Consider the following 25,356-nt stretch of genomic DNA (forward strand, 5'->3'; position numbering starts at 1 on the left):
GAAGTCCCCACTGGGGTCTCCTACACCAGATGGTGACCTGATTGCATCAGTAAGATGTTGCTATTTTGTTTCAGTAGTTGCTATTTTGTTTCAGTAGTTGCTATTTTGTTTCATTTTGATCTTTTTTCTTTCCTTTAAATATCTCCAGGCTGTGTAAGCCTCACAGACTGTGAAAAAAACACATTCTATGTGGTCCTTAGTTTAGGGAGCGCTTTTGATCTCGGATGTGGGCAAAGTTGGAATAAGTTCCTCTGCAGTGTTTGCATTACTTGTACTATCATCAGTGAAGAGGGTTTAACTTATGGAATGTAAAAATGTCTTTCTGCCTCTCAACAAAAGAAAGAGAAGACCAGAATATCTGTGGATATGTCAATGATTCATTCCTATGTCCGTCACATAGCATTGTGAATGAAAGTACGTGATGTAGAGGAAGCAGAGGTGACAGAATGCAGCCCTAGGGGAAGCACAGCACAATTCCTGCCCAGGGGTCCCCTGGTCTTGTCAGGAAGGCAACATGATATCAAGGACGAAATACTTTTGGAAACATGTTACAGAAACCCAGGAACACTCCTCTGGCAAGGGTAACCAGAACTTGATTCCTAGAAGAAGGAGAATAGTCTGTCAATTACCCACGTTACCCGAAGTTAGTCCGTCCTTTCTGCAGCTGCATCGTGGTTCCTGGGGAAGAGGGAGCTTGCTGGGCGTGCAGAGATAGCGCCTTCCTCGGCTCGTGGCCTGAGGGTGCCTGGGCAGCCATGCAGGGAGCGAGATGAACGGCTATTTTAAATGGCATTACTTCTTACTAGAGGTCACCACTGAAGTGTCTCTTTTGTTCCTGTCTTAGGGTCTTAGATATACAAATAGGTGAACTTCATTAAAAGGGGCAGTTTCTGTTGTATTAAGTCACTTTTTTGAAAGTCTTAACTTCTGGATAATAATGCAGCATCTTAAACTGTCTCCAGCGGGTTTCTTTGAGACTCTAGAAGCAATGAAACAATTTCACTTATATAGTTACTCTTCTTAACTTCAAATAGTCATTATGATGATAGGTACTTTTTATTTTCCAAAGTAAGAAACTGAGATTGATTCACCATTCTGGGAATATGCTGATTTTTTTATTTCATTGTGTTCCTCTATTTAAAAAAAGATTTTGTCATTGCTGTTCCTTATTATATTCATGGGCATGAATTTGGTGTTAGGTTTGTGCTTGCAGGTCCGTGGGAGACTGTGCGGCCATCTACTCTGATTCTCTGGAGATGTGTGTGTATGTTTTATTTTTTTTGTTTTGTTTTGTAGATACATCAGTTTTAAAAGTTACAAAAGCCTACACACCCCTTTTTGTACTTATTGGTTTGTTTTAGCAGACTTCACCTGTGATTTTTTTAATGCTTGAAAAATTAAGGGAGGTAAGAAAAATGTGGTTTTGTTGTTTCTGAAACTGTATTCTTAATTGTAAACCCCAGTAACTGTTTTTGCTTCGGGGGGCTTGCACATGTGAGGGTGCGTTTATAAGGGGTGCAGTGCCTGTCACCTGGGAAGGCTAACAAGGAAACAGGAATGCCTTGGTAAGGCTGCAGATTGCATCAAAAGGCATTTCCATAAATGCAGGTCATGACATCACACACAAGAAAGGCTGCTCACCCACTGTTTTATCTTTTGCCATACAAAAATCTTTATAAAGCCTAATTTCTATTTAACCTTCACAAAAGATTAAATCATGCAAAATATGACAAGTAAATATTTCTTGATATCCCTTGCTCTGTTTCCTCCAAACTGAAATTTTCTCAAGCACTGCATATTTCTAATCCTATTTTTCCGTTTAGTACCAACACTATGTGGAAACAATTGCTCAGAATTAGTTTTCCTTTGCTCATTCTAACATGCTCTTGTTTTAGAGGTCATGAGTCATTTCCCAGCTCCACACTTACCCTTTGTCTTCCCGTTGATGCAGGGTTGAGGAATCTATGGATGGCTTTGTTTTTATTATACCAAGTTTCTCTATGTGAGTGATCAGCTTGCTTTCTGCTTCATGAATCAGGCTTATTTCTGTATCTTGGAAAGATGAGAGAGAGGAGAGAGAGAGGCTGAGAGGGGAGGGAGAAGGAAAGAGAGGTAGAGGAGAGGAGAGGAGAGAGAGAGAGAGAGAGAGAGAGAGAGAGAGAGAGAGAGAGAGAGAGAGAGAGAGAGAGAGAGAGAGAGAGAGGAGATGAAAGGGGGGGAGAGAGAGGAAAGAGAGAGAAAGAGAGGAGATGAAAGGGGAGGGGAGAGAGAAGAGGAGAGAGAGAGAGGCTGAGAGGGGAGGGAGAAGGAAAGCGAGGTAGAGGAGAGGAGAGAGAGGAGATGAAAGGGGGGAGAAAGAGAGAGAAAGGAGATGAAAAGGGGGGGGAGAGAGAGAGAAGAGAGAGAAAGAGGAGAGAGGACTGAGAGTACTGGTGGGGGGCAGATCGTGAAGGTGAAAATACAAATACTCCATGAAGATTTCTAGCGTCTACTCTTTTGTACACACAACCCCTTACCCTTAGAAGGTACTCAGTAGTTGAATTGTAGTTTTCCTGATGCTGAGGCGAGAATTCTGTTTTCTGGTATAATGTTCGCTTTTGAAGCCAGATTTGAACATTGGTAGATTTTTTTTTTCCTTGAAGGCTATAATGAATTTAGTACATTAGAAGCCCTCAATAAATGTTTTCTGCTTTTAACTGATCTTAATTATCCCATATAAGCTTCAAAATATGTCATTTGTACTTAAATATTTCATGAAGGTCCAAGACACATTCTTTCTCTCTCTCTATATATATATATGTAGAGAATACAGAACTACGTTACTTGCAAAGAGAGGTGGACTGTCCTTTTCACAGTTTCTCCCATGTAATATAAATGTAATTTATTAATAGCACCGTCAGGGCCCGCTGCCCACTAGCTGAGTTTGCTGTGACACACGGCAGCGTCTCTTGTTGCTTCTTTGTGCATCGCAGGGAGGCTGTTGTCATGGTGGAATGGAAGCTGCCCATCATTAGACCCAGCTTCTTGGGTTAGAGGTGGAACCGGGCATTCATCTTGTAGGGAGCATTTACGACCTGAAGGGGTGCCATGGGGCTGGCCTGGAGGGTACATGCGCCCCTGCGAGTGGCGCCAACGTCCTGACTCAGCAGCTCAGGGGCCCGAGAAGAGGCGTCCATCCCCCAGCGCGCAGGGGCTCAGCCCTGGGAGCAGGCCAGGCGCCCCCAGCACGGGTCACTTCCTTGCCTGCACTGCAGTGGAGACCAGACTTCTGAGGCACCCGAAGGTGTCCTGCAGACCCTGTGAAGGTCAGCATATCATTTGTAGATGTTTGTGAATGTCCTGCTCATAACCACTCAATCATGGCGATTATTTGGAGATAATTAGCCTTATTAGGGAAAAACAAGAAGGTCTTAAAATAACTCCAGGAGAGCAGCTGCTCTTGGTTAGGAAAACAGAAGTACGTTTGCCAAGTAATACAGCTCAAGTGAGCAAGTGAACACTTTGAGTCCCTTCAAGGCTAATAGATTTTCTTCTTAAAAGGTGCAGCTTTTATTTTAAGTTGCTTTTCTAACTTTTGACTGACGAGTTACTGGAGTAAGTTTCTTTTCCATGTTAACGTGACAGTATTTCCATATACAGTTCATTTGTTTTGGTGGGTTCAATGGCTGCTAAATACTTCTTTACATCACATGTAGAACAGTTAGCAGGTTTTCCAGCTCATGCCAACTGGCAGAAAATGACCCTTTAGTCTTGGGGGCCCCCAGCGGGCCATGAGAGAAGAGACCAAGACCCTGCCAGGTGGATTTCCTGTTGACGATTAGGTCATGTTGGCTCGTGAATACCCTTCTTTAGCGGGTCGATTCCTTGGGGGGCTGCCACATGATCTTGGAAGAAGTGAAAAACTAGGTGTGGTGGAAATTGTAAACGAAGGCATTAAACCGTACCCTCTCCCTGCTGCAAATTGATCTCATTTTGCTCTGCTGTCTGTAACTGCACTCTGGTAGACACCCCTGGCCTTCCATTCCTCTTTTCCAGCTCCCTCCGTGTCCTTCCATTCCCGCTGGAGAGCCCTTAGCCCTGCCCTGTCCCTGCATTCAGGGGCCTGGACACTTGCTGTCCCCTTTCCTTTGCGGCTCCCGCCTTCAGCTCTCAGCTTCCCACAGCTGCTTCCCTGACTCCTGCCCCTTTGGGCGCTGCCTCCCCGGGTCCCTGTGGCTTCAGGTTCTGGGCAGCACTGCCAAGCCTGACTTACTGGGTCCAGCCTGCCCTCACTGCCCTCCCACGGGTGGGGGCCGTGTCCTGAAGTTTCTCCGCCACTCTGCACGCCGGCAGCAGCAAGGGGCAGACACGAGAATTCCTAAAGGCATCTGTCAGTAAGGGCAGGGTGCAGCTTTCCTTTTCCTACTATACTAATAATACATTTTTGAACCTTCTATACTGAGTGATGTCATGAACTTTGACTTACTAACCAGGTGGTTTGAACTAATTTGAGTGCGTGTGGCATCAGTCTCAAAGAAATGGGGGTGTGGGGAGAGCCTCATTTTACATGAAAAGCGGCTCTGAGTTCAGTGTGTCTGTGAAATTTCGGTCCCCTGAGCTTCAGGAGAGTCCGGCGCGGCCGGGCAGCCTGTGTGGTGTGGCTGAGGGCGCGGTGCACACAGGGGGCAGCGTGCACGCGTCACTCTCGCTGTGGGGGCACAGAGGGCAGCGCCCCGAGGTGAGCCTGGGCGACAGCACGGCCACCCGCCTGGCTCGCTTTCGGGAGACGAACGGCCTCTCGGGACTCGCATAGAGCACTGAGGGACCACAGTTTATTTAAAGTAAAATCGAAATAACTTTGGGAGCCTGCGCAGCTGCTTCCTGGTCAGCCCCCGAAGCCCACGCGCAGAGCCCCCGGCCTGCGGGCTCCAGGCCGGGCACCTCTGCTTGGCGAAGATGGGCCCAAGAACACCGAAGCACAGAGTCTTCTCACTCTCCCCCACGAGTCTTCTCACACCCCTGTGAGCTCTCTCACCCCCCCACAAGCTTTCTCACCACCCCCACGAGCCTTCTTACACCACCCCCAGCCTTCTCACCCCCCCACGAGCCTTCTCACCTCCCCATGAGCCTTCTCACACCCCCACGAGCCTTCTCACACCCCCCACAGCCTTCTCACCCCCAACACAGCAGTGGAATTCTCTTCTCTCGGGGCCCCGGGAGACTGCACATTTCATCTCTGACTCCAACAGAAACCCTAAAAGCCCCTCGACTTTTTGAGTAGCATTGTAGCTCTCCTCTAATTTCTTTCAAAATTAGTTATGCATTTCTGAGGTAGCAAAACACGATACTTACCTTGACCTAAGCACACCTTGTATAGTTTCCAAAAGGTAATTTGATTCTGAATTAAGTGTTTGAGCAAAGGATTACATGGTACTTTAAAAACTTCAATATTTACCTTTCCTCCAAAGTGGATTTAACAGCCAGTGGAAAAGTTTATTCTGCAGCCTGGAGGCTCTTTCAGAGACAATATGGGATGTCATTATTTTGCCAGTTAAAAACATCAGCTCCCCTGATTTCAACTGTCAGACCAAATACTGAACTCCCCAACAGGAGTGCACTGAATGTTAGCTGAGCAAGCGACAGAGTGCTGAGTTTAGACAGGTGACTCAGGTGTGCTGCGGCGTGGCTGGCTCCGTGAGCCTCACAGCTAGTTCTGTGGACATCCGGGTCATCAGTCAGCCCTGTTTTCTTTTGAGATACGCTCAGGTGAGGGAAGGTGGCTGGAGACCAGGATCAATGGACCACACATGAGAGGGCATTTTAAAACTGCACTTTCAGATTTTAAAGAGCTGTCTGAGGAGAGGCTCGTGCCTATGGAACGTGGCCTGCTGGCTTGGGGTCCCAGGTCTGTCCTGAGATTCCCGCTGCAGGAAGGGGTCCCAGCCTGCCGAGCATCCTGAGCTTACGATGTTTCATTTTTTGACCAATGAGCTGGATGGTTAAATATGAGATTAAAGTTGTAGGTGAATAAGATGACTACCCTTTTAGAAGAAAAACTCATTTTTTAGACAGTATGAGAGAGAAATTGACCATTATATCAGGTTTATTGAGGAAAGAATGTGATGAGTAAAAAAAAGCTCAGTGATAGGAATCACACGTGTAATTTCTATCTTAAAGGTTTCACAAGGGCCTGGAAAGGGTGAGAGCTGATGGCGTTACAGGGAATGGCCAGGAATGTGGGATATATAAGAAGTGGCCTCTGTAGGAATTTCCTGAAATGCTGTTTCCATCTCACAGACGTGCAGTAGAGAATTACTCACAAGGAACTGGAAAAGTCTTAATAGACACAAGGGAACGTATGTTAAATGACTCTTTCATTTAGTGCTTACTGTTTCATAAAAATAAAAAAAGGCGATAGAATGCTAGGGTGGTGCAGAAGGCATATAAAAAGCAAGAACTGAAAAGTAATAATTTTCCTACACTTGCCAGAATTCTCAGTGAAATTTTTATTGGACTGTTTAATCCAGGTGATATTTCTTCTCCATTTTTAAAAGAATGGGAAGAAATTGGAGAAAACCTGGGGGAAAAAGGTGAGAATTACTCAACTCACGATAAAATAAGAACAAGTAAAGATAAGTTAAAGTAACAGGGGCTTGATTTTTAACAAGAAGAGGGAAGAACACGGAACTCAATTGAGTATTTTCACGTGCCTAACAAGGAAGGCATTGGGTGCTTTTCCCATTTATTCACAACTGAAAGGAATGAGCTGGATTTTCAGGTGATTTCTTCACTGATTTGGCTAAATGTAAAACAGAACTTTCTTATACATTAGAATGTATTTACAAGGGATGTTGAGAAATAAAAATTCATCAAAATCTTGAGTATTGTATAAAAATGTGTTTTAGAAGAGGTCGGACCTGTAGTGATAACTTCTTTTGTGTCTTTCAAATGAACATTTTATGATCTAATCAAGTAGGAGTGATTTTCACTCTTTTCCTTCAGTGACCAAGTCTATTTGGGCAAGTCCTATTATTTTCAACTTCAGATTCTTTCAGATCTTGCCCTCTGTATTGGAATGTCCTCTCACTCATTTTCCAGAGTCTGAGCAGACCTCTGATGGGCAGTACGCCCTGCCGTTGGGCAGCGTGCCCTCTGTGCGTCTGCGCTGACCACCTGATTGGGCAGAACTGCTTCTGATGGCCTGTGGCCGCTCGTGTTCTGCTCCACACATCCTCTGCTCCCCCCCCCCCCCCGCAGCCTCATATCAGCCCATTGAATTGCTCCTGTAAAACGGGCACGAGAGCTACAAGTCTGTGAATCCTGTCAGCGAGAGGCAGAGGCTTTCTTTCCCTCCCACAACGAAGGCAGATTTCACACACAGCACCCTCTCCCAGGGACTGCCAAGCTGGAGCCCACCACAGATAACCCCCTCAGCGTATGTGCCATTAACCCACCCATCTATTTCCCACCCAAGCAGAAACTGCAGGTTTGCAGACACTCCCTCTGTCTGCTCTAGTGCATGGGTGTAAAAGTGTTTGCCTAGAGGCTGGGCTGGTGCTGGAGGTGGCTGCACAGGGCTCCTTTCTCGGAAAGCTCTGAATCAGCGTCATGAAATTCCTAATGAGTTTTAGTGTCTGTAAACCTGTACATTTTCAGCTTTGTGCTGGCCTTGCAATTTAGCTGTCTCGATTCGTAGTAATAAAGTTGTTGCACTTTATCTCAGAGCTGATCGCAGAGAACTGGTGCTGTTATGCTTTACACAAAAACAGGCAATAGGCTAGCAGAGAAGGAGAACAATGGTGTAGGTTAATGAGGGATAAAAGAGCCAGGAACGACCTTTTAAAGGAAGTGAGTAAAGTGGTAGAGATGGAAAATACTAGACGTATTTAAAGGACATCAAAAAGAGCAGCCTAGCAGACTAGGGATATAATTATTATCTACACTCTGGTGACTATAGGCTCGGGACACAGTGAACACTTTTTATTGTACAAGATGGAAGTAACGATGGAAAGGAACACAGAAAATGCACGTCAGCCATACCAGATACACAGTGGTAGCCCATCATCAACGAAAAATAATTAGATCTGCATATGATTAAAAAGGGAAGATAGGTACACATTTTTAAAAGTTAAAATTTCTAAAATTCACCTTGATCTAATTTGATTTCTTATTGCTAAACATGATAGCACAACAAATATATTAATCTTGAAATACCTGGCAATTTGCTGAAGCAGCACAGAACCAAGTGTCAGTAAACTTACCACCCGACGCAAACTGATTGGCAGAAGGAAGCTTAGAGAATGTGTTATTGTTCATGGAGAACTCTAGGAAGTAAAGTCTTGTTGAGTCTTGACTTCTTATTTTAGAAGAAATGTAACTTGTGTTGTTTTCTTTTAAAGCCAGCTTTTTAAAACTTGAAGCCCCTATTAGGAAAAAGTACCCCAAGATAGCAGGGCATAACGTCAGTTATTTCAGTTTTGTAACATCCTGGTCAGTTTGGCCTCTGTCACTCTAAAAGTTAGGATTATGCAAAAGAGAGATGAAATAAAGTTTAGCTCTGTACTAACCATGAAAAAGCATTTGTCAGACAAAGTAAGAGTATAAGCAATATTTCAGACTTTACATCATTTAGGAGAACAAAATATTCTCAAACACCATCAAATATATTAAAATTGTTGTTAGATAATTCTCATTCTATTACAGATAATTCCTATCTCTTTATTAAAAGCAGTTTATCTTAGTAATTCACCACTTTAAAAATCTTCCAGGGATGGCAGACACTTGAAAATAGCAAAATTGCTTTTATAACTGTCCTACAAATCACTTTTTTTTTTTTTTTAAAGGAAAGACAGAGAGAAGGAAGGAAGGATAGAAGGAAGAAAGGGAAACATCTTTAAACATTTTCTTGTTTTTTATTGTATTCTGTTTCTCCGTTTTTGTTACATGGGCTGGGGCCGGGAATCGAACCGAGGTCCTCCGGCATAGCAGGCAAGCACTTTGCCCGCTGAGCCACCGCGGCCCACCCCTACAAATCACTTTTATTTACGTAAGCTTTCCTCATATTTATTCTGAATTTCTTGAAATGCTACTATAACCAGATTGAAAGTATTCTATAATACAAGACTCATTGATTTGTTTTAGTAAATTCTTAACACAAGATTCATTAATTTGTTTTAGTAAATGATAAAAGCATAATGCGTTAGGGTCATGAGTTCAAAAGGGCTTGTAAAGATGACATCTTTTGTTTCAGGCAAGTCATTCCTAGAATTGTCACATCTTCCTCAAAACCCGTCCATTTTATGACTCAGCATCTGTCACAGTTAGCAAATTCTTACATCAATCTAGAGTTTTAAGTTTACATTTTCTACCTCTTTTGATCCGTTTATTTTAAATCCCAACCCTAATCATTGCTTCCCCACATTCTAATTAATTCACCTTTGTTGCTTATTTTCCGATAGGCTGTGGGCTTCTCGGGGGACACTTACAGCCTGGGGTTCCGCCTTATTCCGGCACCTCGGGCTGCACGCAGCCGTTTCAGGCTTGCAGCATCTGCTCTGGTCTCCTCTCTTCACAAAGGAAGCAATTCTGACACCTGTAACTTTTCTTTAGCTCTCTTAGTCCTAGACCCTTACTGAATAATTTTTATTGTTCTCATTGGAAGGTCTTATCCTTGTAACTTTTCTTTGCTTTTAAACTCAGAACTGGTCAGGATACTAAGGCCACCCTTTAGATGCTCAGTTTTGTCTTCTATTGATAATTCCCTTTTTAACTTGTGAGCCCGCACTTAGCGCATCCTGCTGTCCAGTGCCCCAAGTCACATGCTTTGGGGGAGGGCGACCCAGTGCAGAGCTCTGGGGGTCAGGTGTGGGAGTGAGGATTACAGTCTTATCATCCCAGGATTGAGGCTCATAAACAAGAACATAACTTTATAAGCAATTAGAAATGGGGACTGGTGTGTAATAAAATTTCCCCTTAATATATGAAAATGTTATGGTATCATTTTTTGAAACTTATTTTTGGGGTTGCCAATGTCAGGAGTATTCCCCCCTCACCTTAGAGAGCATCACTGAGTCCGGCTCTCCTGGCGCAGCAACAGCGCTTTGCTGACCAGGTCATGGCAGTGGACGTGAAAAACCACTTCTCGACGTGACGTTCTAAGGGGGTCAAGACAGGCCAAATCCAGTGGTCCCTGTCGAGCCCTGGCCAGAACATGCGGTTATGAGTTCTAGAGTTGAAGCAGAACTAATGAAAATGGAAATCAAGGTATATCCCTGCTGACAACTTAATTTTCAGACAAAAATTGTGTATTCAAATGCAACAGAAGAGGAACTTCGCCTTTATAATAACTCTAATGAAGAACTCTCACTTGAAAAACAGAAAGGAACAAAGTGGGCACCAAGAGGTCAGAGAGATCCTGTACGTCTATTCCCTTCATTCTCTCTCTCTGGTCACCACGTGGCATATATTGCTATAACTCTATTGTTTTAATTATATAAGGTTTGACATGGTTTTGACCTAAAGTCCTGGTTGAAGTTTTCATCTGAGGCTTTACTCCATCTACTTTGAAATGTTCTGCTTACCTTCTTTTGAATTCAAGGTTCATTCTTACCAATTCCTTCTAAAGAACGCATCTCCTGTGCTGCTTGCTGAGTAGGAGAACTGTGTGGAGGTCCTGGTTCAGTGAAACAATACTGAATAAAACCTGCTTTAAATGTTTATCATCCTGGATTGTGATGATGTTCCTTGTGGTATTGTGTTTCAGATGTATTAGTGTTATTCAATGTAATGGTGGTGAACTGCTGTGGTAGGAAACTGATAATTATTTTGGAGCCTTACTAGGTATGGAAGATGATTCAAAATGAGAATTGATATCAGAAAATCATTGAATTAAAATTTGAGCAGAAGGGACCATTGAGCTGCATGTGACACTTTGCAACATATATAGTAATAACTCTGGTATGAAAAACAATGTCTTCTTGCCATATGTTAGGACTTGACCCTCAGCAGGTCATTGGGCATCTGGGAAGGCTAAGACTTTGAACTAAATCTGTCCTCTGGGTTGAGGTACAGGAAGAAGAGCCCCAATAGCTATGGAGGGAGGAAGTCATATGCAACTCTGCTGGCACTATGTGGAGAAGCTTTTGGTGGGGAGTCAATCTAATGGAAAGATGGACATGGAAACACACGATGTAGAGTATGTTTGGAGGCCACTGTGGGGTCTATGAGCCAATAACACAACCCACCTGCCGAGTGAAGTCCCAGAGAAGAAAGCAAGGAGGTGGGGAAGGTCTGGTAAGCATGAGGCAAAGCTAGGACTTTAGGAGTAATGCTGGACAAAGTCTGGGTCTTCCTGGCATCCATTGGGTGCAAAGTTCTAGAACAGATCATTGTTAGGTAGAGAGGAGTTAAAGATGATGCAAGGTGAAGCCAGAGCTCTCAAAGCAATGGAATTGTCCCCGATTAAGGAATTGGGACTGAATCCTGTAAGAGTTTTGGCTGAGAACTAGATAATAAATTTTTGTTTTTATTTTTAAAATATCCTTCTGACAGCAGTGCAGGATGAATCTGAGGTGTGCCATCTGTGAGTAAGAGCCTAGGAAAGGGTCAGTGTGAAGGAGTGAGCCATGGCAGCAGCAAGGAGGAGAGGTCTGGAGGATAAAGGGGTGTAAGTGACTGCCTTTGTCAACACTTTGCTTGGGGAGTGGTGTGGTTTGGGGACCCAAGGAAGAGATTGTGGAACTAATTGATTCTGACCCGAGCCACTGGGCAAATGGACAAAGTCACCAAGCCTTTATCCAGGACATTTTTTTATGACTAAATGGAGACAAAATAGTAATAGTAAGAAGGACAACAAGAACTATTTTAATAGCTAATATTTTATGAAAACTTCGAAGGTATCCCTGTAGGAGTTTTACATATATTAACTCACTTCCTTTTCACAATGACCTTATGAGGAATGTTCTTTTTATCTATGTTTTATAGATGAGTATATTTTGTAATTATTTATAACTGTAAATAACTCAGGATTCACTAAAATGTTGTAGTAAGCTATCTACATCAGATTGAAGCTAGAGTTATGTGTGAGCACACGTTAACGTGAATCTTGATGGATCAAAGCTGATTGTGGTATGACACTCATTACTGATAACTTCTGAAATTTATTCTTAAAGGAACCCGAAGAGAAATGTTACACAGCAGTGGTCCCATAATGGACACCCCACCAAGCACAGGTGCACACGCACACACACACACACACACACACACACACATTTATACGTGCGTGCACATGTGCACACATACCACCACCTCCACCACATGTTCAATTTGAAAGATGCTCAAATTCCTAAAACTCATATGATGATTTGAATCTTTCCTTCTTCCTTTGCTAGATTCCTTCGTGTTGAAAACAATGCAATTACTTTTTTTCCCAGGCATTCTGCCTTAAGTTTTGCTCCTGATGTGGTGAGGTAACCGAAGCTCCCAGACACAAAAATGCCCAGGGCTCTTAGGGTTAGAAGATTGTCACGTGGCCCAGGCATGCTGGGAAGCGGCGTTCGCAAGGATGGCCGTGGAGCATGATGCTGCAGTAGTCCTAGCAGCCCTCACCCATGGCTGATCTGCATAAGCCCTAATGTAATGTGCTTTGCTGAATTTCCAACCTAAGGGAGGTCATCACATAGAACGATGGACGATCAGAGCTGACTGCAATTCTGGAGAGCATCCAGTCTGCCCTATTTACAGACCTGGGCAGTGAGGACTGAAAGTCTTTCTTAACTTTTATCCTGTTGTTTTTGGCCTTCAAGTCTCTTATTAGCTTGGCAGTTGCTTTTAGTGTTTTCATTTTTCACATTCTTTGGTCTTTACCTATTAGAAATAAAGAGCATAGGCTCACATCTGTGTAGCTGATACATTCTTAAGTCCTGGGTCACTGCTAATTTTTATTTTGAGGAGGCTAACAAGATAAGGTTTATTCAAAGACCTCATTTCACCTCCCACCTCTTGAAAAGTGTCCTGATTGTATGATTTTGATTCCTTCCTGTTCACTACTTACTAGAAATTTATGTTTGCCTTTAGGTTTTGTGCACTAGCCTCTGGAAAGTTTAATTTTTTTCTTTTTGACTCTCTGAGGGCTTACATGTAGGAAAGGCAAGCCAAAATACCTGTGTCTGCCTGGGGTTCATGAGCAAATGAATGCAACATGTGCCGTCCACACACCAAACCCACGTTTCCACCCCTTTCCAACTCACAGAGTGCAAAACCCAATTCAACTCCTTCTGTCAGGATATCTAGCTTGTGGGCCCAGAGAAAACAAACAGACAAGTTCTGGATTTTCTCATTGCTAAAGGCAATAAGCCCCTCAGGGGAGGAAGTGATTTCTTGTGTTTACACTTTTAATAGCCTGTCACACACCTTTCTGGACACTGGAGTGAAGACGTCGTTCTGGCTTTCAGAGTCTGCATTAAGGTAATTGTTAAGATAAGAGTCGCCTGACCAAGAAAACTAAAATTCAGCCGTCTGTTACTTTGGACATTGTAGCCCTCCCAAGGACAGTGTGTGAGTCTATGAAACCAGAAAGCCTGTCCAATTAAAGAGGCACATTCCATAGGGAAAAATTCTGAATTCTGGAGGATTTAATTCTTTTAAATCTGAGGTTATACTTGTCCATTGACAATTCAGTACAGACATTTCTTACTCCTCAAAGGCCTGATGATATTTCGTTTTAGCCTTTCTTCACGTTTTAGGTGATCGCGTTGTACCAGGTCACTGTGTCTCGTTTACCTGTGGAAGCAGCACACGTGGGACATGGGGAAAGAAGTCAGAAATCTGAATTCCTTTACTAGCTTCTGCTTTTTTTTTTTCCTCTTAAGAAATAATTGGCCATGTGTACAAGATTTTTGAAGGCAGAGCTCAGGTTACTTGAGGTTGTCCAGAAATAGTTCCTCAAAGTCTGGGATACAGCTGCATTTTTATATATGTTCTATTAAAGAATCAGAATAGACACAGCTAACAGGAAAATTTAGCTAATAAATATACTCACAAACACGGCTGTGGCCACTTGGGTTTTGTCTCTGTTGGCTACAAAAATCTTACTACAATCACTGTCTTCTCTAAATTATTTTGGAACAGAAATGGCAATGTTCTTCCTTTCTAATTCCCATCCCCCAAAAGGAATATAGACCAGTTATCATAGAACTAAATGTTATCTTTTACTGGCGTGGAGTTAGCAAACCTAACGTAGCAACTTAACCATCCTGTTACCCAGCCATGCGTTTTCCCAGCCGTTCATCTTGGAGGGTTGACCAGGAAGTTGCATTTCTCAGAGTCCAGGGGCCCCTCACAGGGATTTTCTTGGCCTGATCGAGGGAGATGTTTGGGGACACACCTGCTGTAAAAAAAAAAGTAGGCTGAAAATATGGTTGTAGAAATTGAGGATCTTGATTTCCCACTTCCCTGTGTGCCTGACTGTACAAAATTGCTTCCTCTGTGGAAGTAAGGGACACTCTTGTACTTGGAGTGGGTTCTCCTGGCCTCTTGACCATCATGATAGCCAAGGCAGACGCTCCTCGGTGAGCCAGTGTTGGAGAGCAGATACTGTCCAGTCCCTCATGTCCGCAGGCATCACCCCACACTCAGAGGAGCCAAATAGCTATCAGAATCTTGCCAGAGAAAAAACATTTATGGAAAATATGTGTGAAATATATGCCCTTCCTGTGTGACTGTCTGGCTTGTTAACTATAGGTTGGTAATGAGCTGAGAACATGGGTGACTCATGTATCCTCCTGTAAGGTTAGTTTCACTCACTCATGCTCCATCCACAGGTTTGCGACTGAAGCCCACGAGAATCGGCCATCTAGAATCCACTGTGTTGTTTGTCAAGATGTAGTTGAGACTGTATCGTTGGCCTTACTCTATAGCTTTTACAGTAGAAGCACTGGAAAGACTTCTCTCTTCTCAGCATCAAGGAGTGTTGTCATAATCTTCTTCTTGTTTACTCTATGCTGAAGTATTTATCTTGACCAGTTTTCCTCCTTTTATTGGCTGCTGAAGTTAAATTTCTGGCTCCATTTATACCGACTGTGCATGTTGTATTTTAACCTAACTCTTATTTTCTACTTGTCTTTTCCCCTCTCATTTATTCTATGGTGATTTCCTTCCAATTTATTTTAAATTTAACATTCTTACGATGTTGTGCATGTACTATAGCCACATGTTTACCGTCTTCCTGGAATTAAGGAAGCCGATGCACGCATACATGAACCCCTACGACTACCAAGCCACTCCGTTGGTATTGTCCTTGGCGAAGCTGTGACATCTATCTGCTGGGTTGATCATCTCTCAAAAGAGTAACCACGTAGAGCGTGAAGAGGGGGACTACGATGAAGTCGTAAGCAGGTTTTCACCACACACGTGGCTGCACTGCAGTCTGTAGGCAGGACCTCGAGAAGGAAAAACACACTCAGTGACAAAGCAACCGAACAGCACAGTGTTCAGTGGTTCCACTAGCTGCTCAACGTCATCAGACCTAAGTGAGGAATTAGATTAAAGCTCTTCCTGCGGAATTGACAGCTTGCTGGCTGGTGTAGACCAAGGTATTAAAAGCCTGCGGTTCCAGTCTGTGGGAGGGAAGCAGCGGGGCATGCGGAGGCTGCCCTGGGCAGGACGTGGCTGTATGAGCTCCACCACGGCCCGCAGAGGGCAACGGTGTGGGGTGACGAGCCCGTGGCCTTTTCACGTGGGGTGAGGGGGGCTGCCGTTTTTTCCAGGAAATATAAGGGCCCAGTCCTGACATAAAAATTTCTAAACAATAAAATTCAGTTGCCCTCTGGGGAGAAAAGTTAGCCATTCTGTGGCCAGCCAAAATAAAAAATCTAGGGTATCAGGAAGTGTTCTTGTCAGAAATTAATGTAACTTAAAAAGAAAATGAGGGCGGGCCGCGGTGGCTCAGCGGGCAAGGTGCTTGCCTGCTATGCCGGAGGACCTCGGTTCGATTCCCGGCCCCAGCCCATGTAACAAAAACGGAGAAACAGAATACAATAAAACAAGAAAATGTTTAAAAAATGTTTCCCTTTCTTCCTTCCTTCCTTCCTTCTATCCTTCCTTCCTTCTCTCTGTCTTTCCTTTAAAAAAAAAAAAAAAGAAAATGAATGCACACTGGGGTGTTAAGTAAAAGTGAGGTTACTCACAGTGAAAATGGATTGCTGTTTCTCCCTGCCAGTAACAGTTTGCGACACTGCTTAAAAAGATCAACAGAGCAGCTCTATGGAAATTTTTAGGACATAATAAGCAAAATTTCAATATTAAGAGCTAAATGATAGTATCATTTAGAGAAATAGTCTGAAAATACAAAACTGGTGGTAGGGATCCAATATAACCTATGATTTCATGGGTACTGTATTCCTTTTCATAAATCCTTACTGCCTTGTTCCTGTTTATTCATTTAATAGGGCTCCAGAGGTTTCACTGAAAGTGTACCGTGCTACAAATGGACTGCCAAGTGGGATTACGTTAACTGTATCATCTGTCTCTGTAAACACGCTCTGAAGGGCTCTTACTCAGTTTGCTGACGTGGCTTTTCAGCGTGATGGGTCCTGACGGCAGACGGTGACTCCCCAGGGTGCTGCCCCTCGGTCCGGGTGCCCTGGGTTGTGCGTCCCCTGGCCTGAGCCGGCTGAGCAGGTGTGGCCAGGGCACCCACTCCTGTGGCAGAGTGCGGGGTGGGCCCGGGGCCGGCTGTGTCGGCAGTTTAAACTGAGCCTTGGTTGCAGGGTGGGGGAAGAGGGACTGAAGCTCTCCCCCGACCCCGGAGTAAACGTGCCTTCGCCAGCCTCTTTTTTTGCTCCTAGCTTTGGAAGGAATATCCTCAATTACTAGAGTACCAGGCTTCTCAGCTGCTGCTCTCAGGTGTTTGCTGGAAACATTTTATCTCGTTCATGCTCTCAGATTCTCTCAGATTCTCCTGACTCTGACATCTCTGAGCTTGCTCTAAGGTTTTCCCGCTGCTCAAGGCTTCAATCCTCCTTTATAGCCACCAAGATGGAAAAGGAGGCGTCACGTTGCCCACTGACCACTCTCCTCTTTGGCTAGTCCATGCCCTAGCCACCTTCTTTGTGTATAAGGCTCGAGGACTGCACGCACTTGTTGGATGCGGCTGCCGTGCCGTGCGTGGCTGCCTGAGCTCTGCGTCGGAGGATTTCATTAAGTCAGTCTGCTGTCATCTGGAAAATTTGTATCCATTTAGGATTGCCGTGCACAAGTCATTTGGCCACAGTTTCCATAAGAAATCCCTGTAGCTATGGATTAAATTTTGGTTTAGCAATTCTCTCCTTCTGCACAGCCCCACGGAGCCCGAGAAAAGTCAAGGAGATGGGACTGATTGCCCAAACCCTCTGTTTAGCAGACCCCCTGCTGGCCTGGCAGCCACATCTGTGAGAAGGTTAATGGGCAGGAGTGGGAGGGCAAGCTGGGTCCAGGACTGTGTTTTATCACATCCACAGCAACAGAGCGAGGCGCCTTCACCTGGCCAAGTATACTCCTGAACCCAACTACCACAACCCTATTACAAAGTATCCTAATTTTTGTGATATTCCCAGTTCTTTTAGGCAGACCATTGAAATCTTTATCTGTGTCATCGCAAAAAGTTTTGAAAATGACAAAGCTAATGACACAATTCTGTGGTCTTCCTCAAGTAGCTCACTGGACACTGGTGTCAGCCCATCAACTTGACATGTTTTTCTGCCTAAAGCTGTTAAATCAGAGCAGATGCCCTGGCCTCTGGGCTCCCTGGAGGAGGCTGCCGGCCTGTGGGCCTCCCGCCCCCATTTGCTCTTGGGCCCAGTTCTTCTAAAGCAGCTCCCATAAGGCCCAGTCATTTCTCTTCTCAGGTCCTAAACCACAAATAGTCGACTCCCTTTAATTCTGAAATTTTGATGAGAGTTCGGATCAGTCCAATTCCTGCATCCCTTGAGAACATAAGTAAAAATGACCTCCTTCTTTTTCTTTTCATGGTTAGCCTTTATGCTTCAGGTCTCCTGCTGGGAAAAAGTCAGAGGGTGGATAATCTGGAAATAAACTTTGGAACATTTATTATGTTCAGATCATCTTTTGAACACTGAGGAATGTATACACATGAAATACTTTGATATGTGAATCTTCCAGAAACAAAAATATCAAAATGCAACAGATTCAGCAATATTTTAGGACCCCCCCCCCCCCCCCCCCCCATTGAAAGACAGTATTGAAGCTGCTGCAACACAGCGTAGGATCATTTGCTAGGTTAGCAAACAGGGCCTGCCTTTGAAAGGGGTTCTGATTAGCTTCGTGCGGAGGGAGAGGATGGGACGAGGTAAGTAAAACGGCAAAAGTCAAAGGCAGGGAAGCACAAGGATGCTTTCACAACAGTGATTTTATCATTTTTTGTTTGGATAGAATTTTTGTAGAAAAAAAGGTATTGTGGTTATTTGTAAGAACCTCATAGTCTGGGCCATGGAGATTTTATGTCCGGTTCTGCCCCTTTGCAGCTGTAGAACATCTAATCAGTTTAAACTTTTGAGCTTTGGTTTGCTCTTATATAAAGAAAAATAACACAAACTGCCTGCATCACAGTGCTGTGAAATTTATAGAAGATCTTGTCTGTAAATTGCTTAGTACAGAGTTTAACACGTGTAATAATTGCACATTAACTGTTCACTGTGATTAAAATTTGCCAGGCTATAACCATTTTTATGGGGCTGTTCTGTTCAGGGGATCGGTGGATTTGAGAGTGGTTGGAGGTCTCAGAATCCGACTGGTTTCTGCCCAATTCTAAGTTTAGTAGGTGCCTCACCACTTAGCACTCGCCAAATCCTTAGCCCTCCCTGTTTCAGAACTGTTGCAAATATTACCACTCTAAAGGGCAATCCTGCAACTGAAACGGGCTGGACGTTTTTGCCCAACGCAGCTGTTCTTCCCAGGGTTATGCTTCTAGACTGAAAACTGATGGATATTTGAGTACCATAATTCTTTTGGGAAAGTTTTTATAGGCGAACTTGTGGTATTTAAATGACGTAAAATATTACAGAAAAAAAGCTGTCTTAGAATCAATTGTATATAGTCTCTGCTTTCATTCCTGGGCACATCAGAGCCATGAACGAGATGCCAGCTTCACTTCTGGCTCCTCTGCCTCTTTGAGGAAATGTGTGGCTTTAGTCAGGCTCTGAGCATTATCTCAACATGAGTTTAGTGAGGTTTCATAAAATATACTGTATTATATTTGGCTCAGGGGATCCGTTACTTTCAGATGCCAATTTTCAGATGGCCATTTAAAGTGCCTTAGCACAACTCACTTCTTCAGGGACATTTCGGTGGAGCGTCTGATGCTGTGAGTGGTGTAGAGGGAGCAAGCGGATTCCTGACCTGAGTTAGTCTGCTCAAAGTGCCGGACTGTCCCCTCCCTGCTTCTCCGTGACGACTTCATGAGTCTCCTTTTATGATAACATTTAGAGCTGCTTTTTCCTTTAGGATCCATAGGGATGGTCAAATATCTATTAAGAGCTTTGTTTGTTTAAATTCAGATGGTGGCCCATGCTCTAGGTTGTAAAGAATTAAAGACATTATGAAGACTATTCATGAGACGTATTTCTGATGCTGAGCATCTTGCAGCCCAGCTGGGGGGTCTGATATGCTGCTCGCGCCACACGCCACGAGGAGTGTGGCAAGTGTCAGTGTCTCTGTGCTTGTTGGAGGGCAAAGGAAAGAAACCAAAAACCTTAGCTCATTCCATCCGGTTGGGGTAATGCCTCAGTAGCTCTTTGCTGCTGAGTTTGGTTTCCAGCTCTCCCTATCAGCATTTTCATGTTCAAAGTCTTCATTTTAATCACTTCTTTGTCTTAAATGAAAAACAAGAGCCTAACTTTAGCTTTGGGTACAGCTATCCAAACTGTTATCTGTTATCTAGTTATCTGTTAGACTCAACTTAAAGGTAGTTTTGGGAAGCATTGATTTTGTTTATAAATGGAAGGTAGATTGATTTAAAAATCAGTTTTGTTGGCTAGATTTTTGGGGAAGTACCATTTCAGATCAATCCAGGAGGTATATAAAATTAAACATAAACATTTAAGTCACTGATTAAACTATATTTTTCTGATTTGATGTCAGTTTTACTTGAAGGGAATTTGGGCCTGGAAACAGCAGGAATGACAAGCCAAATGAAAAGTCTGATGAATTCATAGCACACAGTATGCAAAATCTAACTTCTGCACAGTCAGAGCAATTGTGTTTTACAAAGCCTTTTTACTGTCAACACTTTCAAAATAATGTGAAATGCAATGGTCCTCATGCAGCTGCTCGGACTTCAGGGCGTCACGCGCCAGCTCCGTTTGTTCCGTTAAGGACGAGCTTCAGAGGTGCTCAGCGTCGGTGGGTGACGCTGGACAGAACACGGCAGCGCAGCCGCTGTGAAGGCAGTTAGGGGAGTTCCCAGGCCCACAGCCTGTGTCTCTGGTGGGAGCTTTTCCGTCAGAGTGTCTCACCTGTCACCAGGCTGTGGTTAGCCTTTCCCTGGCCTGTCATCGGGCTGTGGTTGACCTTTCCCTGACCTGTCACCAGGCTGTGGTTAGCCTTTCCCTGGCCTGTCACTGGGCTGTGGCTCACCTTTCCCTGGCCTATCACTGGGCTGTGGTCACTTTTCCCTGAATGTGTGTCTTGTCTCCCCTGGTGTGATGCTATTGTTGTGGTCAGCCGTGTGACGGTGAATCACGTGGTCGGTGGTTAGGTGTGTGTGGTTCATGTGTCCAGGTGTGCGGCCGTCAGTAGTTGAAGGACTGGAGAGCAGCATGGAGGCGCGTGAGGCAGGGGTGCTGGCGCCCCGAGGGTCACCCGCTCCCCACAGCGCCAGCAGCAGCAGGAGACAGAAGCTCCGGAGGCCACCCACCACGTCCAGGCGCCTCTGTAGTTGCGGCCCAGAGGCGAGGGGCCTGGCGGTGGGTCAGGGTCACCTCGCCGCTGCGGACACGGGGCTTCCCCGGCCACCATGGCCTTGCCGCCTGCGCGGCCGTCCCCACAGCTTCCCCTGCGCCTGCCCGCGGCACCATCCCTGCTGCGCTCCCCCTGCCAGCGCCGCGCGGTGCCACAGGCGGAAGCCCGAGCTCCGCAGCCCCGTGGGCAAAGGAAAGGGGGCTATGAATGAACGCACCTTGTGCATGGACCACGTCCACGAGGGGCACGGCAGCGTGGCCGCGGGCCCAGTCCGGGCAGCCCAGGTTTCCCGGTTCTTGCGATGGCCCCTCGGGGCGGAGGCAGCTGCGGTCCAGGTGAGGGCAGGGTCTGGGGGACGGGACATACCCGCTGCCCGTGTCTTCTCCGGCAGTCACTTCAGAAGCAGTGGTTTTGAAAAACCAACTTTGTGCGTTGGAACAGCACATTACCGCGTGCGGGTCCCACAGGCTCGGCCCAGAGCCCAGCGCCCAGCGGGGCGGAGCAGCCTGGACGCCCACTTTCCCGGGGAAAGCTTCCGCCGTCTGGCGCCGCGGCCCTGCGAACCCTTTCTGGCATTCATAAACCACTCTAATTCCTAGATTAAACAAACTTGTGAATTGCCACTGCCGTTTATTTTAATTTAAAACGGCTTCTTCCAGACCAAGCTGTGCAGAGCCTCCTCGCAGCCCTGCCCGCAGACACGGCGCTGGGGCCTGGGTGCCGCTGTGCCCCCGGGGCGCGCCCGGCCAAAGCCCACCTGGGAGTCCACAGATGCTGCGCCTCCTCGGCCGGACAGAGCCTGCTGAGTCCCCGATGGTCCACGGGCCATGCTGGTAACTTGGGGGCCACAAACTTTAGTCCCAAAAGATATAATGCTATTTCTGAACGACATTATAGAGAATTGTGGGATAAAGTATCAACAGATCTCTTTTGACGTTTGGTTTACTGCTAAGAACCTACGCTATCCCTCCAGAGAACCTAAAGTCCATTTTGTTAGGGTCACAACTTAAGAGAATGGGTGTCCTTAGTTAGGCACCAAATACGTATTTTTCCTTAACGTTTCTGGTGTTAGTGGTGTTAAATGGTTTTATTTTACAGTTATCTTCAGCACTATATTTTTGTTTGGAACTTGGAGGAAGGGACAGGAATCTAACAGTGCTGCGCTCCGGGGTCATCCTCTCAAAAGGACAGCCACGTGGAAAGCACGTGATTCACAGAACAAGGGAGGCAGAAGTTGACTGGAGAGCCAGGAAACTGGGGACTAAAAGGTCTGGTGGGTTTCTATGAGATGTGGCAAATTAGAACTAAGATGGTGATGAGACTCTCCCGCCACCCTCTCGTGACTGTCTCCGGGGCTGTGGGTGGCGTGTGCTGGATGCGTGGACACACCTCACAGGTCTCAACGTAAGATCAGCTTTATGAAGTCTGAAGTGCTGTTTTCTTATCCGTCATTCTACGTGTTACTCAAGCAAAGAATTAAACATTTATACAAGGGGTTGAGGTGATGTCAGGAAGAAACTAACATTTTTATTTTTTGAAAAGGAGAAAGTGATTCCTTTTTTAAAAAATATGCATTTGCTTTGTACTATAGATCTGGCTTCCTTTACAAATCTGGGTGAAAAAAAGAAACAAAAAAATGAGCCTTAATAGAACAGAACTTCACAGGCTTGGTTTTATTACCTTAGAAATATTTCAGAGAGTTGAAATTTTTAGCATAGAGCATTCTTTGTTTAGATTTAGGCATATTTTCATGTCTCATTTATCAAGTTGTCAGTGGAGTCCACAGGTTTTGGCTCTAGGTGGCAAGGCCTAGATGTAAAGAAAAAACATCAAAACATGTTGCTGAAGTTACTTTCAAACTGCAGCCAGGGCTTCTGTAATTTGTTAGTCACCCAAATTCTGCTGAGTGTATTCCTGCAAATATATTCCCTAATTCCTTAGGAAAGGAAAATCAGTGGGGTGGATATTTCTTATTGTATTCATCTACAAAAGCTGAAGTTAACCTTTGCATTGAAGAACTCCTTTAAAATTGAGAATTATCTTCAAATGCAAATATTTTTGTTAACATCCAGGAATGAGTTCAGCTTCACTCAGCCTAGGGACTGGTAGGTCACCTTACGAAGCATCCTCTTAAAGACGGACTCACTTCTGCCTTTTGCCCCTCACGTCTGTTTTGAATTTTCCAAAAGTCACAAGATCACAGAGACGGTGCAGCTCCCTATTCTGGCGGGGCTCCTGGAGAACCACAGCTGGGGAGCCCCCAAATTCATGGGGGTCATTTCTCTTAGGAGAAACAGTTACAGCAGCTGCAACTTGAGCATTCAGTTCCCCTCTGTGATCATCCTAATTTTTCTTTTTTGTGTTGCTTTCTTTGTTTGTGTCTGAACATGTGTTTGGGTAACTAAAACTGCAGGATGACTCGTCCATTCACTTCTTGGTGAGATTCACCGATGGGTCGTTGGCCTGTCCCTGCAGGCTTCGTCCTCTCTGCCGGTTGGAAGCGTCCACACGTGGTGGTGTCAGAGCTGCTGGCTGTGGGTCCGGCTCTCCTGGCCGCCTCTGTGTCCCCAGCTGGTGGTGGGGAGAGCCGCTGAGTCAGCTGGAAGGGAAAGGCAGAGGGCAGAGGCGAGTGGGCACAGGTGCTCTAGTCCAGGCCTCTTCCGATGCCGCCGGCACAGTCGCTAAACTGAGCCGCAGGGAGAGTCGTGCATCTTTGCAGTCACTCAGCTGCGGACGAGCAATTGAGAAGGCAGCTGAGCTCATCCTACACGGTACAAGATTCTCAGGAAAATGCATGCTCATTCTTAGTATTTTAAAAGTTTAGTGCAATGTAACCTCAGTTGAAATCAAATCAAGGTCATCGGTGCTATAAAGCATAATTTACAGGTTCATTGTGGAGTGGGAGCTTAGTTTTTAAGACAGTGATGAATGAGCTTTTAGAAGGTTGTGGTTTTAAAAAATAGAGGCACTCTGTCTTGTTGCTAAACCTTATAATTGTTTCTTAAATTCCTCATAAAAGATACAAAAGAGGCAGTACTACAGCACAAACTATTGGAAGTGAAAATTCATGAACTAGGTGTGTAGAAGGACAAGTCTCCCCAGGGAAAGCACTCCTTAGACTCCGTCTGTGGACAAAGGAGGAAAACAGAGCGGCCATGCCTGAGCATCTGGCATGGCTCCATCCCAGTCTGCTTTGTCCAAATTCACCACCACCCCGGGCTGACAGCGGCTGTTTGTGCCTTCCTCCCACTAGACAAAGCAGATGCTTACTTTTTAGAAGCGGAGGCAACTGTGGGTGCTTCCAACTGCGCCACCTCCTGCCGCACTCTACTGGGACAAAGGGACAGAAGCCTGGAGAGTGACAGGCATCCTGCTGTATCATCCTCCACCTGGCCGGCCTACCTGGGCCTCCAGAGAACACCTGTCCTTCCTCCTCCACCACACGTCCTATTAGGTGTGTGGAATGAGGCTCAGAGACAGGGACACGCTGGGGCGGGGCCTCCCGCGGTCAGCACCCACAGCCACCGGCTGCACTGTTGTTGGTGTTGTGTGTGTGTGGCAGTAATAGTGATATTGCTGTTACTGTCTTCACAGACCTAGAAAATGTCAGTTAGCAGCTCTGTTTATACTGACAAGCACTGGCTTAGCTCCTATCAGGGAAATCGTGATATTGTAAGAAATATGTTCAAAAATGCAAAAATGCAAACCTGTACTGCTCAGTCTGCTGGTGGAGGGTAACAGTGGTTAAAATGAAAAGCTGTTTTGAGCAGATTGTGAGGGATGGGTATATCTACAACACAAGTTTCATCCTTCTTTGGAATTTTATATGCACATGCCCAATTCTTGATCAGGAATGACAAAGAATTTCAGAATGAGGTTCTGATGACTGGAGCATCTGAGTATGATGCAGTTTTACTCTTGCTGGATATTAAACCGTTTCAGCTCCTACTCTCTCTTCCCCAGCTGCCTCCTCTTTGAACAGAGGGGTGGTCTGCCTCTCCCGGTTAGTGCCTCATCCTCTTGTTTTAATGAGGGGGACCTCAGGAGCCCTGACCTATTTTTGGTCCCGTAGTGTACAGGAGTGTTATAAATGCTCACATGTTTTCAGAGTCAACAGTTGATTATGATAGTTGATTTTCAGTAGTCCTTAAAAATATTCTACCTAAAATTTTCATCGTCAGTTTGGGATGTTCAAAAACTTTTGCACAGGAGAAAATATAACAAAAAACAGTTGTTTTGTTCTGTTGAGCAATACTGAGAGAGAGAATAAAGTTCTGTGGATAAGGAAAGCATGAGAGGCCAATCAGAACTAATCTTACTACTCGGAAAAAAATACTCATTGGACAAAACGCCTCACTGAAGCATGGATGTTTATGTTCTCAAATATTATATTACTCGGCTCACATGCGAATTGGGCCTTGCATC

At 45.0% G+C, this 25,356-nt stretch overlaps 1 protein-coding gene and 2 long non-coding RNA genes across 9 annotated transcripts in view; 2 read left to right on the forward strand and 1 right to left on the reverse strand.

Annotated features, from left to right (window-relative positions):
• Nucleotides 1-25,356, forward strand: part of SMOC2 (SPARC related modular calcium binding 2) — a 198,333-nt gene that overhangs the window by 151,363 nt on the left and 21,614 nt on the right. The gene's annotated exons all lie outside the window — the stretch shown is intronic.
• On the reverse strand, nucleotides 6,437-11,351 carry LOC143650273 (uncharacterized). Of its 4 annotated transcripts, none has more exons than XR_013159488.1 (4): nucleotides 11,223-11,351; nucleotides 10,032-10,204; nucleotides 8,194-8,402; nucleotides 6,437-6,556 (listed from the first exon to the last, which is right to left on the reverse strand). It is a non-coding gene; the product is annotated as an uncharacterized LOC143650273 (long non-coding RNA). The 4 variants fall into 4 exon arrangements; XR_013159489.1 differs by lacking the exon at nucleotides 6,437-6,556 and adding an exon at nucleotides 7,230-7,756; XR_013159487.1 differs by lacking the exon at nucleotides 6,437-6,556 and adding an exon at nucleotides 7,932-8,063.
• On the forward strand, nucleotides 9,401-15,638 carry LOC143650274 (uncharacterized). 2 transcript variants are annotated; one of them, XR_013159492.1, is made up of 3 exons: nucleotides 9,401-11,644; nucleotides 13,378-13,443; nucleotides 15,184-15,638. It is a non-coding gene; the product is annotated as an uncharacterized LOC143650274 (long non-coding RNA). The 2 variants fall into 2 exon arrangements; XR_013159491.1 differs by lacking the exon at nucleotides 15,184-15,638 and adding an exon at nucleotides 14,799-15,165.

This window comes from Tamandua tetradactyla, chromosome 11 (assembly GCF_023851605.1).
Source record: "Tamandua tetradactyla isolate mTamTet1 chromosome 11, mTamTet1.pri, whole genome shotgun sequence".
NCBI lineage: Eukaryota > Metazoa > Chordata > Mammalia > Pilosa > Myrmecophagidae > Tamandua > Tamandua tetradactyla.